This window comes from Amblyomma mixtum, chromosome 10, assembly GCF_055824585.1.
Source record: "Amblyomma mixtum isolate Tamu chromosome 10, ASM5582458v1, whole genome shotgun sequence".
In the NCBI taxonomy this organism is placed as follows: Eukaryota; Metazoa; Arthropoda; class Arachnida; order Ixodida; family Ixodidae; genus Amblyomma; species Amblyomma mixtum.
This window is the reverse complement of record NC_143021.1, coordinates 158,857,254-158,863,289: the sequence shown is the minus strand read 5'-3', so window position 1 is coordinate 158,863,289 and position 6,036 is coordinate 158,857,254. Positions and strand designations below refer to the sequence as shown.

The following is a 6,036-nucleotide window of genomic DNA, read 5'->3' as shown; positions in this document are numbered from 1 at the left end:
TTCGTTCTCCCTTGTTCCGTATCTGCGTTTCTGGTTTCGGCTGGCACAGCTTCAGGTGCTGCACGCATTTCCTCGGCGAGGTTACAGCGGTAGCGCTGCTCTGTAGCGGCGGTAAAACATCGGCCAATGAACTCTGCCACACCTTGGCAAAGCTCCAAAAGAATTGCCGCCTGACCGTGCAGGCAACTGATGCTACTCTGCCGCCTCGCTCGTCGCCCGGCTAGCTCAGTCGGTAGAGCATGAGACTCTTAATCTCAGGGTCGTGGGTTCGAGCCCCACGTTGGGCGTGGCGTTCTTTTTTTTGTGCTTCTCATTTCTGCACTTTCTTTGTTGATTTTTTAAAGCCCTGTCATGTAATATAATTGGCCGTTGCTGACAGCGGTGCTAGCTGCATAATCTAACTGCTTACCAACTCCCAAGTTTCTTTAGCAAGGGTGACATTTTGATTTTGTGCGTTTTTGTGACCTGTTACAGCAATTCAAATTTATTTCTTGTATCATGAGCAAGAAAGTTTAAAAGAGAAATATTCTACCAACGAAGACGAGACAAAAGGCGTTTCATCTACGCCTGACAAGGCCTCGCCTCCTGGCGAGAAACATTGCACTCTCTATGCTACAAAAGCCGCTGAAAAAAATACATTGCACCTTTCATTACGTGCATAAAACAGAAGCATTGTGAACAGGACATTATATGAAGTTAAAATCGCAAGTACTACAGAAAACAAGAGAATTTTTCTCCAGACAAAAGATTAGATCACAACCAGTTAATTATTAATGTGTCAAAAGGCAAGAAGCACAGTTGCGCAAATATTTATTTATCAGAAGAAAAGATTAGTTCATAACCAGTTAAATTATTACAGTGTCAAAAAGCATGAAGAAGCAACATTTGTATTGATATTGTTACGGGACGGCGGACCCGCGCAGAGAAAGGCACAGAGACTCAGACACACGAGACTCAGACACCACCGGCCGCGGCGATTCTCTCGTTCTCTACCTCTCGCGCTAGCGCCGCGCGCTCTCCCCTCGCGGTCGCCCCGCGCCTCTTCTTCATTTATATACCGCAGCGCGCTCTTGGTTAGCGGAGGTCGTATGCCGTTACATCTTTCCACCGGGGGGAAGAGGGGGATTGGATTGGAGTAAACTTTATTTGTGCCTGCAGTTGGGCGCTCGAACGCCCCGACGAGGGCCTACGTCGTCTACGAGGCTGCCGTTACTCGGCGCGGGTCTGCGCTCGCCGTTGCCGGCTCGCTGGGTCCCTGCCTTTCGAGCGCCCCGAGGACCTGCTGGACGGCCCATAGCTGTTGGTCATGGTCGTTGCTCTTCGCTGCTGCCTCCAGCCGCGGCGGGATTGTTCCTGATCTTGCTTCCTTTGGATTTCTGATGCAGTCCCACAAGATGTGCGTGTGATCTGCCGGCTTCTTCCGGCAGATTCTACACGTATCGGTCGGGTAGGTCTCGGGGTACATGCGATGCATCAGTCCCGGGCTCGGTAGCGATCCGGTCTGGAGCTGTCTCAGTAGTACCGCCTCCGCTCGACTCAGCCTCGGGTGCGGGGGTGGGAGAGTCCTGCGAGCCAGGCGGTAGGCCTTCGTGATTTCGCTGTAGTCGGTCATGCGGTCCTTGGCTCCGAACCACGTCGGACGGTGTGTTGCCGGGGCGCGGTTGTTTAGCGCTCGCGCCGCTGCGTGTGCCGTCTCATTGTGGTTCGCGCTGCGTTCCGACGCGTCGCCCGCGTGCGCCGGAAACCACTTGATTCTTACTCTTCTGTCTTGCAGTTTAGTCGCTCGTAGTACGCGCTCGGCCTCCCTGCAGACTTGGCCTTTGGCGAAGTTTCGCACCGCCTGTCTCGAGTCACTCAGCACCGTGTAGCAGTCTGCGTCGGCGATGGCCAGGGCGATGGCCACCTCCTCCGCTTGTTCCGCTCCGGCGCCTCTCACGCTCGCTGCCGTCCTCGTGGCGCCGGTCGACGCCTCTATGACGACCGCTGCGAAGGCGTTCCGTTGGTATTCGGCCGCGTCCACGTACCGCGCGTGCTCATCGTTGGCGTGCAGGTCGATGAGAGCCTTGGCCCTCGCCGCTCTTCTTTCCTTGTTATACTCGGGGTTCATGTTCTTGGGTATGGGGTCGATTCTGGTCTGGCGTCGGACCTCTTCGGGGACGGGGAGCTTCGTCTCCGCGTCGTTCGAGTGTCCTATTCCCAGGTCGTCCAGTATCTTCCTCCCGGCTTTGGTCGTGGACAGCCGCTCCAGTTGAGAGGTCCGTTGCGCTTCGGCTATTTCTTCGAGCGTGTTGTGGATCCCGAGTTGTAAGAGGCGGGTCGTGCTCGTGGACTCGAACAGGCCCAGCGCCGCCTTGTACGCTCTCCTGATGATTACATTAATTTTGTTGCGTTCGTGTTGCAGCCATCTATGGTAGGCTGCAACGTACGCGACGTGGCTGATGATGAAGGATTGGACGAGCCTGATTAGGTTCTCCTCTCTCATGCCAGCCTTCCGGGAAGTGACTCTTGAGGAGTCGCATAGCGTTGGCCGCTTTTGCCGTGAGACGGGCGATGGTTTCGCCGTTTCTTCCATGCTTTTCGATGACCATGCCTAGGATCCTGATTTTGCTGACCTCGGGGATCACGTTGCCGGATTTGGTTACGATTCTGATTTTTTCGCATTCGCGTTGTCTGGTCTTGCATCTGCCATTGTTGGTAGGTGGGAGTATGAGGAGCTCCGATTTGCTCGGCGAACATCTCAAGCCGGTGCCTTCCAGGTGGTCTTCTATCGCGTCGACGGCGGCTTGCAGAACGCCCTCGATGTGGGCGTCGCTGCCGCCGGTCACCCACAGTGTGATATCGTCCGCGTAGATGGTGTGCCTGACGTCTTCGATGTCCGCGAGCTTCTCGGCCACTCCGATCATTACCAGTTTGAACAGCATCGGCGAAATGACCGATCCCTGCGGTGTGCCGGTGCTCCCGAGCTTCTTCTCTTGCGTTTGTAGGTCGCCTGCTCGTAGCTGGGCGGTCCTGTCCGTGAGGAAGTCCTTGATGTAGTTGTAGGATCTTTCGCCCATGTTGAGCTTAGAGACTTGGGACAGAATCGCCGAGTGTTTCACATTATCAAAGGCACTCTTTAGGTCGAGACCCAGGATTGCCTTGTCGCGGGCGCTGCCGCCATTGTCTATTATTTGGTATTTGAGCTGCAGCATCGCGTCCTGCGTGCTGAGGTGCTGTCTAAAGCCGATCACCGTGGCCGGATACAGCCCTTCTCGTTCCAGGTAGTCTTGCCACCTGTTGAGCAGGACGTGCTCCAGCACCTTGCCCATGCAGGACGTGAGCGAGATGGGCCGAAGGTTGTCCGTGTCCGGTGGCTTCCCCGGCTTGGGTATCAGGATAGTCTTGGCTGTCTTCCACTGCTTTGGTAGCGAGGCCACTCTCCAGCACCTGTTCAAGTATTTTGCGAGGTTCTCAATCAAGCCGTCGTCGAGGTTCTTGAGCGCCTTGTTCGTGACGAGGTCCGGGCCAGCTGCCGACCGGCTGTTGAGGGCGTGCAGGGCCGCGCGGACCTCCTCGACGTCGATGTCACGATCGAGCTTCGCGTTGGGTAGGCCGCCGTACGGCGCGTGTTGTTCGGTGGGCGTAGTGGGCAGGTATTTGTCATTGATGCGCCTGGTGACTGCATCGGCGCCCTGTACCGAGACAGCCCGGTGTATGAGCTTGGCGAGTCTGTCCCTTTGGTGCGACTTGGTCTTGATTTCGTCGAGCAGGTGCCGCAGCAGGTTCCACGTCTTCCCGCTATGCATCTGCCCGTCTGCCGCGTTGCAGATCTCGATCCACTGTTGCGTGCATAGAGCGCGGCAGTGCTCCTCGATCGCTCGGTTGACCTCCGCCACCTTCTTTCTGAGTCTGCGGTTGAGCCGTTGGTTCTTCCAGCGACTGAGTATTGACTGCTTGGCTACGATGAGATGCGCTAGCCGGCTGTCTACTTTATCAATCGCAGCATCCGTTTCAATTTCTTTGGTCGCGTCGCGTACGCTCTTGGTACGCTCTGTAGCGCCGGTAAAACATCGGCCAATGAACTCTGCCACACCTTGGCAAAGCTCCAAAAGAATTGCCGCCTGACCGTGCAGGCAACTGATGCTACTCTGCCGCCTCGCTCGTCGCCCGGCTAGCTCAGTCGGTAGAGCATGTGACTCTTAATCTCAGGGTCGTGGGTTCGAGCCCCACGTTGGGCGTGGCGTTTTTTTTGTGCTTCTCATTTCTGCACTTTGTTGATTTTTTAAAGCCCTGTCATGTAATATACTTGGCTGTTGCTGACAGCGGTGCTAGCTGCATAATCTAACTGCTTACCAACTCCCAAGTTTCTTTAGAAAGGGTGACATTTTGATTTTGTGCGTTTTTGTTACCTGTTACAGCAATTCAAATTTATTTCTTGTATCATGAGCAAGAAAGTTTAAAAGAGAAATATTCTACCAACGAAGACGAGACAAAAGGCGTTTCATCTACGCCTGACAAGGCCTCGCCTCCTGGCGAGAAACATTGCACTCTCTATGCTACAAAAGCCGCTGAAAAAAATACATTGCACCTTTCATTTATTTTTATTTATTTATTTATTAGAGATACTATCGGTCCGGTCAGGACCAAGATAGGAGTGATACAAGGTACAGATTAGAAAGGCGGAACATGACAAACAAAACACCAGCACCATCCAGTCGGTGCCAAGTTTTAACATATCAAAAAATGGAATTGACCTCTAAGCAACAAATAAAAATGCGCAAAAATATCGCTGCAACGAAACAGAAAACAATGGGAAAACACCATGTCCAACACAAATGCAAGGCGCATTATATCAGGCACTATACCAACTAATCACGAACTCCAGCAGAGAACACATCCACACCCGATGCGAGCACCACATTCTCTGGCAGTCTGTTCCATTCTCTCGCTGTGGACAGGAAGAAGGAATGCTTGTAGCAGTGCTTAGAAAACTTTTGTTCTTTTACGTGTCTGCAGTGTTTACCCCGAGTGATACGTGAAGTAGTTTGGCTTATGTATTGCTGCTTATCGATATGTACCATGTTGTTCATAATCTTATAGAAAAGAATGAGTCTCTTTTGTTTCCGGCGACATTGAAGAGGGCGCAAGTTCGCTAAAGTGTAAAGAGGGGTTACCTGATCTTGTCTTCGGAAGAGAGAATAGATAAAGCGAAGTGCACGTCGCTGCACTCGCTCCAGTTCAGCTGCAGGTGTTTGAGTGTAAGGATCCCACACCTCACACGCATATTCCATTATCGGGCGTACGAGCATCTTATAAGCCGTAAGTTTAGTCTCCTGTGTAGCATGCTTAAGTGACCGCCTAATGAATCCTAATCTTTTATTTGCTTTAGCAACAATGTTATGTACGTGAGTGTTCCAACGCAGGTCTGAAGTGATTGTCACTCCCAGGTATGTATATTCTGTTACTCGATTAAGTTTGTTTTCTTGTAATGAGTAGTCAAATTCGAGTGGCTGATGTTTGTGTGTGATTGTCATACATACTGTTTTACTGGGGTTTAAAGACATTTGCCACTTTCTACACCATTCGCTAATGTTGAGCAGGTAACCATTAAGCTTAACTTGATCTTCAACTGAATTAACATTAGTATAAAGAATGCAATCGTCTGCAAATAATCTGGCCTTGATTTCTGAATCTTCAATGAGGTCGTTTATGTAAACAAGAAACAATAACGGTCCGAGTACCGAGCCTTGTGGTACTCCCGATGTCACGTCACACACTTGGGATGCGCTCCCGTCAATACTTACAAATTGCCTGCGGCCCACAAGAAAACTTTCCAGCCAACGAACTATATTTGAGTTTTTGAGTACTGATTGAAATTTGCTTAGAAGTTTTCTATGATTTACCTGATCGAAGGCTTTCCTAAAGTCTAGGAATATTATGTCAATTTGCCCTTTCTGGTCAATGATTTCACTAAAATCGTGCAGTTTCTATTAATTGTGTAACCGTCGACATGCCCTGTCGAAAACCATGCTGACACTTACTCAAGAATTCAATATC

General features: G+C 51.3%; 2 non-coding genes across 2 annotated transcripts; both read left to right on the top strand.

Annotated features, from left to right (window-relative positions):
• Positions 1-214: 214 nt before the first annotated feature.
• TRNAK-CUU (transfer RNA lysine (anticodon CUU)) lies at positions 215-287 on the top strand. The gene has a single exon. It is a non-coding gene; the product is annotated as a tRNA-Lys (tRNA).
• Positions 288-4,144: 3,857 nt separating this feature from the next.
• Positions 4,145-4,217, top strand: TRNAK-CUU (transfer RNA lysine (anticodon CUU)). Its single transcript has one exon. It is a non-coding gene; the product is annotated as a tRNA-Lys (tRNA).
• Positions 4,218-6,036: the final 1,819 nt, after the last annotated feature.